This window comes from Melanostigma gelatinosum (genome assembly GCF_949748355.1).
Source record: "Melanostigma gelatinosum genome assembly, chromosome: 22".
NCBI lineage: Eukaryota > Metazoa > Chordata > Actinopteri > Perciformes > Zoarcidae > Melanostigma > Melanostigma gelatinosum.
In genome coordinates this window covers 10,538,550-10,551,003 of record NC_136655.1, presented here as the reverse complement: position 1 = coordinate 10,551,003, position 12,454 = coordinate 10,538,550, and the positions used below count along the sequence as shown (strand labels likewise).

At 45.2% G+C, this 12,454-nt stretch overlaps 1 protein-coding gene across 5 annotated transcripts in view; it reads right to left on the bottom strand.

The window, feature by feature from the left end:
* Nucleotides 1–12,142, bottom strand: part of cald1a (caldesmon 1a) — a 49,097-nt gene extending 36,955 nt beyond the window's left edge. For all 5 annotated transcript variants that reach the window (XR_013773006.1, XM_079294405.1, XM_079294407.1 and 2 more), the window contains exon 1: nucleotides 12,029–12,142. The gene's annotated coding sequence lies outside the window, so the exon portion shown is untranslated. The remainder of the gene's footprint in view (nucleotides 1–12,028) is intronic.
* Nucleotides 12,143–12,454: the final 312 nt, after the last annotated feature.

Genomic DNA, 12,454 nt, shown 5'->3' with positions numbered 1-12,454 from the left:
GTGATAAACAAGCTTATCCGGCTCTTTCTTCTCCCGCATGCTCAGGTTTCAGGCGGTTTTAGCTTTCAGCGCTGGAGCACTCTTATGTAAGCATCTCCTTGAAAAAATACTTCAGCTATTCTGGTGCAAATATCCAGAAAGTCAAAGAACCTCAATAAATATGCACCCCTGCACTTGACACGCGATATTAGCAGTCTGTTGTGTAATTCCACAAGGACATTACAGTCAAAACCTTCATCTTTTTGTCACTCAGGACCAAATGCGATATCATACTATAAAGGGACAATACAGCATAAAAACCACGCTATACGATGATCAAACAAACCAAGACTAATGAATAAATACATGCAAGTTTTCAAAATAATTTTCCTGTCATAACAAACCAGAGTTATGATGAATACACGAAGACAACATCATCAAGTCTCTCAGTGCCTTAGGGCGCACTGTGACTTGAGTCTATTAAATAGGACTGTAAATAAATAATGACAGACAGACGCTGTATGAATCCAATGACAAAGGAGGTGATGGCAAACTCAATGAACTGAAAAAAACCATCTTAACAGGTCCAAATTGCACCAAATTCGACAAGCACTCCCTTGGGTCCAAAGCAATACACCCACCAAGTGTGAAATAAATCAGATGAACGGCTCTCGAACCAAATAAAGGAGCCGCGTATATGCATACAGACAGAGATTCATAGTTAGACGCACACAAGAACATGTGACTTGTTATGAACCCATTCCTCATCCTTCTCTCTTGTCCATTCCTAAAGGAAAAGCAGCCTCCTCTTGTTCCTTTAGGACAGCCCGTCTTGACACCTGCCGTCTGTCAGAGCATATGCGGCCGGGGAAGGAGTCTCTGACTCCTCAACAGGACATTAATCTGCTCCTAGTGAGCTGACCAGGGAGACTGTAGTGGAACCAGAGAGCTGATATATGGAGGGCTTTAGCCCCAGCGCTGCTACTGCCGACGCTGCAGCTCGAGAACAGTTTATCCAGCTGATGGCAATAAAGCAGATTCGAACGGCAAAGGATAAAAACAGGACGGAACAGAGCAGAAATGACCTCTGCTACGCCTAAAAGCTGTGCTTTCTTAGAGGTCTCTGAGCAAAAGTTCAGCTCTTGTAACCAGAAACTGAAAGATCACAGTTTCAATCACTGCAAAAAGCCAGCGTGTCTGGCTATAAGGCCCCCAGGCAAGAGCCTGAACTTGTCCTTTTTTAATAAGTGTAAGTCACTCGAGATAGGCACCAAAGCTCAATGACTAAAATATAAAAGTACATGTGATTAGCATGATCCACGGCAGCCCAGCCTCTGGTATATACACGGGCAATAACATGACATGCTGGAAACATTAAGCGGAACATAAAAATGTATTTCTCATAAAGCTTGAGAGGTTCCTGATGTGTTTCTAGAAGGCAAAACATGGAAAGAAAATGGATCATTCGTGACATGCTTCCTATAAGAGCCACGTTTCTGTCGAGGTGGGCGTGTGGCTCTCCGTGGCCTTCACTTCACTTTGGTGAAAGAGGGAGAGGATAAAAAAAGGGAATATAAACGGCGGAGTGATTTATGTGGCTGGCTGTAACCACAGTAAGAAAGTACGTCTTCCCCTCATACCTTACATGGAAACATACATGAGGTTAGAGTGAGGCTGTGAAGCATGATGCAATGCCCCCACATACTGAGTGCCTGCTGAAAACATGACAACTGAGTGCAAACCCCTGGCACAAGTTTGCCTTTTTTTTTTTTTGCGCATGCGTCCCAGGAAAACACAAAGAAAACCACTTTTGCGGAAGACGTATTTATTTAAATCTCTCCAAAATGTCATAGATCTCCATCTCGTTTGCCCTGTTTTAACACACAAGTTAGTAAATCACGGCAGCGGAATGCCAATTTTTTTGAAGTGTGCAGCGAGGCTTTTCAAGGGTATTACATGACAAGGTATTTTTCAAAATAAGGGGCTGCATTCCTGGAGAAAGATAGGAGGAGATTAAGGAGCGGGTAGGGTTGTGGTTGAGCAAGATGACCTGACCGGAGTTAGTCTATTACTCACAGTGGACGTGGAGAGGTGGAGTAATCCCCTGACAGTGCTTTCAGTTCAGTCCTACTGGTGGAAATCTGAGGGTTTCTTTCGGGAACACACAGACAAGAAACTTGTAAAACAGATAAAAGGCAGAAAAAGGGATGACAATAGAGAGCCTTTCAGTCCCGAGAGAGAGTGGGGGGCAAAGCCATTTAATGGTGGATGAACTTGGACTCCTTAGCCAGGTGTGGAAACTACAAGATGTCTCTGATCAGTATACTCAGCGGTTGATAAATGTGCTTCAGTTGCCATGCCACTGACCAAGGGAAGAGATGTGGTGTTTCTAACAGTAAGTCACATCCAACAGGGTTACACTGCACACTTAACATCTCTCACGGTTGAACTACCTTAAAGGTACTGAAACAGTTACATTGACATTCAGTGTTTCTCTCCAAAAAAAGTTTCACGAGTCTCTTTAAACCTTTTGTAAGGCAAACAAACCTTTATTTTTCTGCACTACTTTCTGCGTTCATCTACCACCCTCTGCAGTCAGCAGGAGTTGGTTTTGCATTGCATTCAAAGTTCAATCGCACTTTTAGGTCTATCTAAGACAATTCAATATTTCATGAATTTTCCAGTAATACTTCTCTCTAAATGTAAGCTGGCACATATCGACTGTGCAGCCGGCACAGGGGAGAAAAACACTGTAGCAGTGGGAAGAAGTACTGTAATAGAAAAAGGTAAAGCATCGCTCTTGACAAAGGACTGCAGAAGTCAGCACAAAATTCAGTCGAGTAAACCGGTTCTAATCCCAGTCCACCGACACCGGCTGACAGGTATGATGCCAGGAACTAGAAATGTGGAGCACATCCACTGAGATGACAATGAAATCCCAATAGATATCATACCCCTGTGAGAAATGTGGCAATTTTTTTTCAATCTTTCAGCGGTCTGCAGTATCAAGTATCGAAGTATTAAAGCATTAGCATCGCTTTTGACTTAGCGGATGCACATTCTCTAAGTGACAGAGAGCTCACCTCTCCTTCCAAAAAATACATTCCACTCTCCTCATACCTGAGATCCTTTCAGGGCTCTACAGGGCTAAAGCTCACGAGCTTTACCAGATCTCATTTTTTTTGTGCATGGGCTGTGCTGGCTTTTATTATTAGTGTGGCAGCCAGCCAGCTTGGATGGGTACACGTCTACTGCCCCCCCCTCCTCCCCTCCTCAAGGTGAAAGGCCCGAGCCGGGGTCTTTAATCTGTAGGTATACAGGAGGTAATTCATGACACTTTATACTCTGCACTCTCTGCAGGTGTGTTTGTACTGTGTCCATTGTTTCTGTCAGTCTGGAGGCCAAAGTGACCACCGGTGCAAATAACGAGAAATCTTCACATTTGCAGTACGCAGTGGCAGAGCAGCTATTGTCAGTAGAGCGTCTGTCCGTCTGTCTCTATTTCTTCTCTTTCTGTGGTTATGTGACTTTGGGATCCATTGCCAGAAATTCCAGGAAACCCTAGAGCTTCATGAGACATAACAAAGCTCTCTCTCTCTCTTACTCTGTCTTTGTCTCTCTCATTGAAGATTACACTACGTTTCTCCGTCTGCCTTTTGCCGGCCTGGGAGCTTTGCAGCTCATTCTCCCTGGGAGCTCAAAGTAATTTTATTCAGTGGCTTATTGACTCATATCATACCATTTTAAATGGTGGAGTTTCTTACTCTTAATACCTGTGCTAATTCCAGACCACATACTCTTTAGACCAAGGAAGACGCGATCACTGAATGACATTAGCATGATGTGGCATTTACCACTAAATTGAGGATAAAATTCAGCTGTAGCGGTTAATTTATGTGGGGTACTTAAGCCTCCTAATTCCTAAATGTATTAGAATAACACATATCTCAGACAACCATGAAATTGTAGATAATTGAGCGGTGCTCTTAGGAGGCTTCTCTGGTTGCTCCGTGGAAGTCGCTTCAAGCTTTTTTTTTTTAGCTGATGGCAAAACTGCAAATGAGATTTGGTTCACAAAGCAGAGCTAAATGGGAATAAATCCAAAACGACTGCGTCGTCCCTGTCCATGGGGGGGGGGGGGGGGGGGGGGGATCACCTCTGCTCTCAAACACACAGCTGCATGTCTGCTGAACCCCTCCATGCACCTACAGACATACCTATCCACCCTCACCCACCACCCACCTCGTGTTTATGTTCGGAGCTTGAGTGACTGGTATTTCATTTCGGCCTGCCCGGAGCCCTTTCGCACAGTTTGGCTTGGCCGGTGTACCATTACTGGTCATTAAGTCTAACCTGAACTAATAGGAGCCCATTTTCCAAGGTGGTCTCCCAGGTGGCTGTCACAGAATTGAGTGGCACTGCGGGGCTCGACTCAGGCACACCGAGTCTCGTGAAAAAAATCTGCCCGGGACGCAAGCCAGATTCATACATGGGACGCAGACTCTTTGATAACAAGAACCCATTGTTCTAGGGGGGCGTCTGGGTGTTTTGTTTCTCATTAAGGCAGCTCGAATGAGGCCGGCCATCTACGGCACATCCACCTCCCAGACTTACAAATCATAACACATCACCAAATGATTCCTAATGCGTCTAATGTGTCATGTTCATTGCTTATACAAGGATGCTTACGTTCCCTTTATGCAATGGCATATTTCTAGTAAATGCCTTATGACTCTATTAATATTTAACAGGGATGTTATGATACCAGAGATTTAGTAGTCAACACCATATAATGTATCTCATACTGAACAGAACTTGAATGCATCATATTGTAACTCAATGCCGTTAGCTCAGCTGTTTAGACGAGCAGGACTGTGCAGCCGGCTTCTAACAGCTTAGAAGCCGGACGCCTTTAGTCTCGAGCCCTGAGCTCCGGTACTTACACTTACTGTGTCTGCGGTACTGTAGCAAAATAAAGAGTGCCGTCAGGTTTTCCCCCCCGGAATTTTGGCATCAACTTGGTACCAAAGTATCGGTTCTCGTGACATCTCTCAGGTTAGAAACGAGTGTTTTCGTTCACCGTAATCCTAAACGGGTGGCAGATATCTCGTTACAATATATAACTGTTCATATGTTTTAGCTGTGCCATTCTGTCCGTGACATGTGTCATCATTAATCAGAAGAGAAGGAGCCATTAGCCTAAATACGGGGGTAATTAATCCACGCTCACACTCCATTAGACGTCATGCTCAATTTGTGCAGAGAGCTGTGTACTGGGTAAATAAGCAGAGGCGACGGGACCCACAGCTATTATCCCTGTCGAGGTGCTAACATGCATTTCCAAGAAAGCTTTCATGTGAACACACACTTAGTTTAAGTGGATGTTACAACTGCAATTGAATAAAGAATACATTTTTGTCCATATCAAATAATTGTATTCATGCATTTTCCTTAACGGAGGGAATTTGTGCAAACTGCTGTCTGATCAGAGGATAATCGTACGCATATGTATCTCAGTCATAACAAATGTGACTCGACTTCGGCATTAAAGCCAAACCTTCAGCCTCCAACAAGGTTCAACTGCAGCAGGGCATATAGCATGAATCAGCCCTTAGTTTAATAAGTACCATTTGGCTGTCATCTCGGCGGCCGTGGAGCTGCTCTATTACAGTAAAACCCCTCCAGTACAGAGCTGGGGTTATTCAATAAAACCCTGACTGAGTGTTTCTCCCAATCACCACTGGCAGAGCTCTGATGAGGTAAAAAGCTCTCCTATGCCAGCCTCTGTCCCTAGGGAGGACTGTCTGATTAAAATAGTTTTCTGAGGCCATATTTGTGTTCTCCTTGTCCATTTGCCAGACACGAGCTAGAGTACAGAGGGAAAAATTTACAATTTACCCAATGCTTACTGAAATGAATCCACAAAAAACAATCAAATCTATAACGGGTAGACGGGCAGAGATTTCTAGCTGGTATTGTTGTCTCAAATACACAACTATACACACATGCCCTACATTTACTACTGGTGTTAAGGGAGGACAGGCTTTGCGTCAGCCGTTCTGCACTTTTGATCTTCAGCCTTAATCACTTTCAACCCCCCCTCCTCCCAACAAGGCAGTGACATGTGAAGTGGAAAGAAACGGCAACAGCGGCGTGGCCCACTAGAGCCGGCCTTCTTACTCTCCTGTCCTCCTGCCTTGCGTGTAATGCATTCCTGAGCAATCCTCGGAGGCTCGTATGTAAATGCCCGGGTATGCTTCTGATTAGGAGGCACAAAGAGTACACTCTATAAATGCACTCTTAAACAATTACCGCTGCTCCCGACTGCAGCCCCCGACACAGACCTCAGACTGTGCTGCTGCCTGACTGGCTTATTCAGGTGGGAAAGATGGATGCGGACCATTTCAAGCAGCGTGCCTCGGTATAAGACACGCGTGTGTGGAGTCAGATCGAAAAAAGGTTTGAGAAACGAGACAACGTCCATTTAACGAGCACCCGACTTAAAGGAAATTAGCCACCCACACTTTTGATTGTCAATGAATGGCTTAAAGCTGCTGTCATCAAAATGTTCCATTAACAATGGATCAAATAACTGTCTTTTGTGAAAGCGACGGACCCACAGATCATTGTACTTCTGGAGCTTTTTCAGCACTATCTGGGCTGCAACTTAACTGTTTTAGTTCACTCTCATCGCTTTCATTGTTCAGATGCAATGAAAGACATTCTTGACCCACCGTGCACCAAACAGCAGACCGACTGAGCTAGTGACTAGCTAATGCACATAGCGGAGTATTTAGCTGCTTTAGAGCCGGCTGTTTACCTCGGGAGTTGGTGGAGACCAAACACAGAGCTAGAGGGAGATAGAACATTGGACATACATTTGTCACATGACCAGAAATAGAATTCCACACCAATGATAATGTTGCTCTTTTCGCGAGCATGTTTGCCTTACCAACGAACATGAAGTGTGTTTGCATGTTTCTGTTGCCCCAAGTGGCCGAAATAAAATAAAGGTTAATGCAGGTTATCGATTGGAACTTATGACATTGATTGGAAAACAAACATTGAAGTTATTAATCAATAAAGTAATTGGCAGACTCAATGGTGTGAATAATCATTGGTCACAGCCCAAAATATATAAATGCGTTTTGAGACCATCTGACGATATTGTACTCGCCAAAGATTTCACACCAAGACTTCAAATAAATGTTCAAATTTTCCAAACTTGGTTGGAATAAAAGAGATTCTGAACTTTGAAGCTCTTCCAGAGAAACACAGTAGAAGTCTGACTCGTGTGAATACCCATGTAAGGACACTGATTGTTTTATGTGGATGAGGTAAGTCCTCATTTCCATCATCACCACATACAAGCCCGATCTCGCTCTTTCCAGTTTTCACTCCCGTGATGGCAGCCGTCCAATGTGGACTCTCAAAGCTGTCCCTCACATTCGCCATACACACTTCAGAACACGCAGCGCCTCCATAGCCACACGCATGAATCCAGCAGGCCTATAACTGACCTGCACACTGCCCCGTCTGTCCCTGAGAGTCAGTCAGCCTGCCCCGTGCCATTCACAGAGCGGTTAACCTCGCTAACTGTGTAAACACATGACCTCACCGGTCATGTGTTTACACTCAATGGTATTTTTCACACGCCACTGGGATTTACATCACTTTATATCGGCCACGTTCCCCTAATTCCCCATTACCCTAAAATATGGGACTTTCAAAAGGTGATTTGACAGGCTCTTGATTTGCCATGTTTGTTTAGTTTTGGGACGCTATGGGAGGGAAGACGAGAGGCTGAGAGGAGGAGGGAGGAGGGGGAGGTGAAGAGAGGACAGGGAGGAAAGAATGGAAAGTTGGCAGGGTGAGGAAGTAGGGTGAAGTGAAAATGAACGTTATAGTCATCATTTCTTTTCGGGAGACAAGGGATGAGGTAGAATAGATTGGTGTTAAAGGAGAGGCGGGAGGCGAAGTTAATGTAGCTGTTAGGAGAGAGACGAGTACGGTGGTTTCTCTGCCACGGGGACACACTGTGCACGTCTGAGGTCCCAGTGGGAGGACGCTGAAGGAAAACACAACGCCAATCAGCTAACAGAGACATTTCCTGTGCTTGTTTTATCAGATGAGAAGAAGCCCAAAGGCTAAATGTCCCCCTTAACAACGTTCTACACTTCTCGGAATAACCCGCTTCAGGGAACGGAGAGGAGAACATGCATCTTTGCAGGATGACATCAGAAGCGCTGCTTAGGAGCACTGACCTCACTCTCACACAATCAATCATCCACAAAAACCATATGAAATGCAGACCACGTGAGCAAGAGAGGAGGCTTTACCTTTTAAGATATAAAGCACGGCTGCCTCATGAATTCAATCATCACCCAGTAAAAAAAACACAAAAGACTTAGCTCGAGGAAAAAATAAAATAGTCTCTTTTTATGGCTATGAAACTTCTGGCGGAGACTGGCATCTGCCAACAGGCAGATGGTGGGCCAATATGCCAATTACCAACGCCGACATGCCATGCTGCCTATTAGGCAATCTGGCCTTGTGAGTGACAGCACTTTAAAGTCAGAAAACGACCGGAGTGAGAGGCTGATCAAACAAACCCTCCTCATCGGAGTGTGACTAAAGCCCAGAGGAATTCAAACGCAGGTCTTTCATGCCCACATGACTGCTTCAGTCAGGAGAATCAAAGTTTGGGAAAATAGTTTGGGGAAAAAGGGGAATTAGCGATAGAGATCCAGGGAGGACGGGTCGTTATGAAATTCTTCATGCACGTGTGTGAATTTGAATCTGTGGCTTGAAGAAAGCTTTGTAAGTGTGGTTTTGATGAAATAAGATTTAATTTGGTGGTGAATCTACGACAGGCCAGGGTGTGGGTGTACGAGTGGAGGGGACTGGGAGAGTAAGAATTATCCATCACCCAATTGTGAACAAACGCCAGAACATCCAAGAGCACCGTGGACATTTCCCTACAGAACTGTTCCATGTCAGCCTGGCAGCATAATGAGGAACGTAGTTTTTCTTTTTTCGAAAAGGCAAATAACAGGAATTTTAAATTGATATCATTGACATCTGCAAAACTCTGACACCTTATTTTCCAGGACCTTAATAAACATATTCTGGGGTTTCCTGCCCGAATCTGACTACACAAGCACTTCAGAAGGGTTACCGGTTGTTGCTGCCCACTTGTTGAGCGTCGCTACGCGCTGAAAGAGTTAACAATTATTTTCCAGCTCGAGACCGTCCAAGCTCACCATATTATACAACTTAGTGTGCGGTTGTGGATGCGGCACATTCAAATTACATGCTATCGAATTCAAAGGCGAAGGGGGCGGGGGGGGGGGAGAACGAGTATGCTGTGGGGCTCCGGTCCAGGGGCCAAGGTCCCATGAGCAGCTAGCTGCTTGTCAATCACAATCACTTGAGTTGAGGTGGACCCTTAACTGGTCGATGCTGATGACATGGACGCCATTGATAAAACAGGAAGCATGGCATCTCTTTCTCAAACCATATTCTTGGAAAAAAACAAATCTACATGAACTTAAGCCAAAGACTGGAACACACGAATCCTGCTTGACATAGTTTCAAGTGTTGTTTTGAGAAGAAACCCAGAAAATAGCTCTGGCACCTGCTGTGCAGAAACAATGTACGTTTGGCCCGACGTGTCAGCGTGCCATGCCTGGAAACCCGACCACATGTGGAAGAACCTACACACTGAACACAGTATAGGTAGAAATCTATTTTAAAAAAAAGAACAGTACGATCTGATCATTTGTGTTAGAAAATCGCCTCAGCCAGTTTTCCATTCTATTCAAATTCAGCTTGCCACTTGGTTGGCTGCCGTAGCTCGGTGGCGGTAAGGAACGATTGCCTTGCAAGGAAACCCTGGATTCCTGCTTTGGAACTTGATACTGTGGTGGATTATGAGTATCTAGGATCAAACTAGAACCTACCCGCATATACTGCATGCATGTTGACACATCACTGCACGGGGATAGATTCATGAGTGCCCCGTGCTTTAGCTCACGTTGCTTATGTTGAGAATGGAGGCACACTAATTACCTGATCCGACATTTAACTTTAATCAAGTGTATAAGAGAAAGGAGGGAGAAGGAGAGGGAGCCAGCGTACAGTAACTAGAAGCCTTCACCGCACTGTGCAGTCCAGAGCCAGACTCCGGAAATGCATGGCAGTGTTCCCTACATCCTGCCCGCCCAGCCCTAACCCTGGCTCTCGCCCCACACTGCCAAACCCCTGTTATCACTATGTGCAATTACCTCCAGATTCTTCTGCTCTCATATCATATTGTGCCAATTACAAAAGCCCCTTTTAAGTACACTACAAAGCCCCACGTGCACTTTGGCGTAAAAGCCTGCAGTTCGCTGTGTGTGTTTCAGCCCAGGAATAGCAGTTTGAGAGCATATATGCATGCAAAACCTAGTGTAGTGATTTCCATCTGGGGTACTTGTATCCCAGGAAATGCATATCTAGTTGTGTAGTATGTGAAAAGACTCAACTGATTTGAATAAATAGAAAACAGGATTTTTAGTGAGCTGAAAGTAGTGGATAAACAGATACAATAGTTGACTAAAAGTAATGGATAAATGGTTGAAATGGTCAGCTTAATGTAATGGATAAACTGCTGGAATAGTTAACTATAAGTAATGGTTAAACTGTTGGTACAAAGTCATAGATAAATAGCTGAAGTATCAAGCTTCTTTGTAGTATGACTGCACATGTGACCAATGCAGCTCAAATATGAATAAAAATAGAAGTTAAATCGTGTGAAGAAGTTGTTTTTTTTATAACACTGAGTGTTAAATATTATCCAGTTTGAAATCAATCCAAATGCACGTGACAGGTGGCGTCCCTGAAGGCGTACTTCGGTTCATCCGACAGGGCTGTGGGTGGAGAAAGATGTTGGGAAGCACTGTACTAGCAGACTGTTATGCGTTGCATTCCAGAGGCTATTCCAATCACCTGTCACCAGGTTGGGCCTGCGCCTTATAAGGAGATGGAGGGCATACTTCCATGTGTTTTCCAAACACAACTTATCAGATACAGTTTCATGGACAATTACTATGCTGTCTCTGGCCCGCAAGCAAAGGAACCTACAGCTCTACCCTCCCCTCCGCCCCTCTCCCATTTTCCATGCTTCCATTTCACAGATACTATGTAATAAAGCCGAGATCAAAAGACTTGCTGGCCAACTCAAGTACAATGAGAGTTGAGTCGAGCCTTTTTCGCCTCAGGGGTGGTGGGATTGTAAAGAATGCGACACCTTGAAACGACGAGAAGTGGATTCATCTGTGAGTGGCTTTTTTTTTTGCGAGGCTTTTGTCTGCAGGAGCTGCTGGATGTGTTTAACGCTCAATACGACAATCGCATTCTGTATCTCGGCGTGATCGTGTGGTCAAGACTTGAACTTCGAGAGGATGCACGCGGTGTGCTGGTAACCATATGGGCCGTCACATCCTTTCCTTCTGCCAACGTTGTACACCTTCCATCCACATGTCACATTTCAACCGGTTTGTCCACATTCTGCGGGTGTGGGTCAAGAAGGCAGCTTTCTTTTAGGATTTGGAAGACTGTTATTAACAACCAGGAATACGTGACGTCAACGTCGATTTAATGCCGATGACAAACTTTGCTTGCTTTACTTTTGCCCCCCCCCCCCCCCCTCCCTCCCTCCCTCCCTCGCCCCGAACGACTGAGCGCGCATTACAGGCGTGCACATACGCTTTTCTTTGTGTTGTCCCGCCGTTAACTAAACATTTACATGACAGAGTCACTGCTCGGCCCATAGAAAAGTTTATTTTAGCTCACAATCACGAGTTTGCTTTGCCTTTAAGTGAACTGTTGTTGCACAAAGAGGGAGCGGCTCACAGCCACGATATGACCCATAATGTGATAATCTCCCGTCGTCAACTAATGCTTTTCTAGCGTCAGCGCGTCACACACGTTACTCCTAATCGCGTCTGTGAAACTGTAAACGCTGAGTTCGCAGGCAGTTCAAGCTTCGTCTTTTTTTTGCGCTTACCTGTGGATCTGAACGGGACAAAGTAGAGCTCTTGAGTCGAGTGTGAGGAGAGGAGAGGGAGCCAGTCTGCAGTCGGTCCTCCGCTACACTCAATGATAGAAACCAAGCTGAATACCCGCGCAAGCCCCTCCCTTTAAGACACAAACGCACATCTACTCGGAGTTGTCCGCTCCGGTCTGCCCCTGAAAACGGGAAGCTACCGCTCAGACTGCTTTACAAAGCGTTCACAAAGTCTGCCCCAGTGCGAAGGGACAAGTCTGCGAGGAGCTCGTGCAGAACTCCGAACAGCCAAAATTACTTTCGGGAGAAAATGCCTTTTTTTTGTTGGTTATGCGGGCCTCTGAGAGAAAATCATCTGTCAAAAGCGATCATATGAAATGTTCATCTTGGGACAGAAAGGAGGCCAGTGTGCACAGGCGGGCCGAC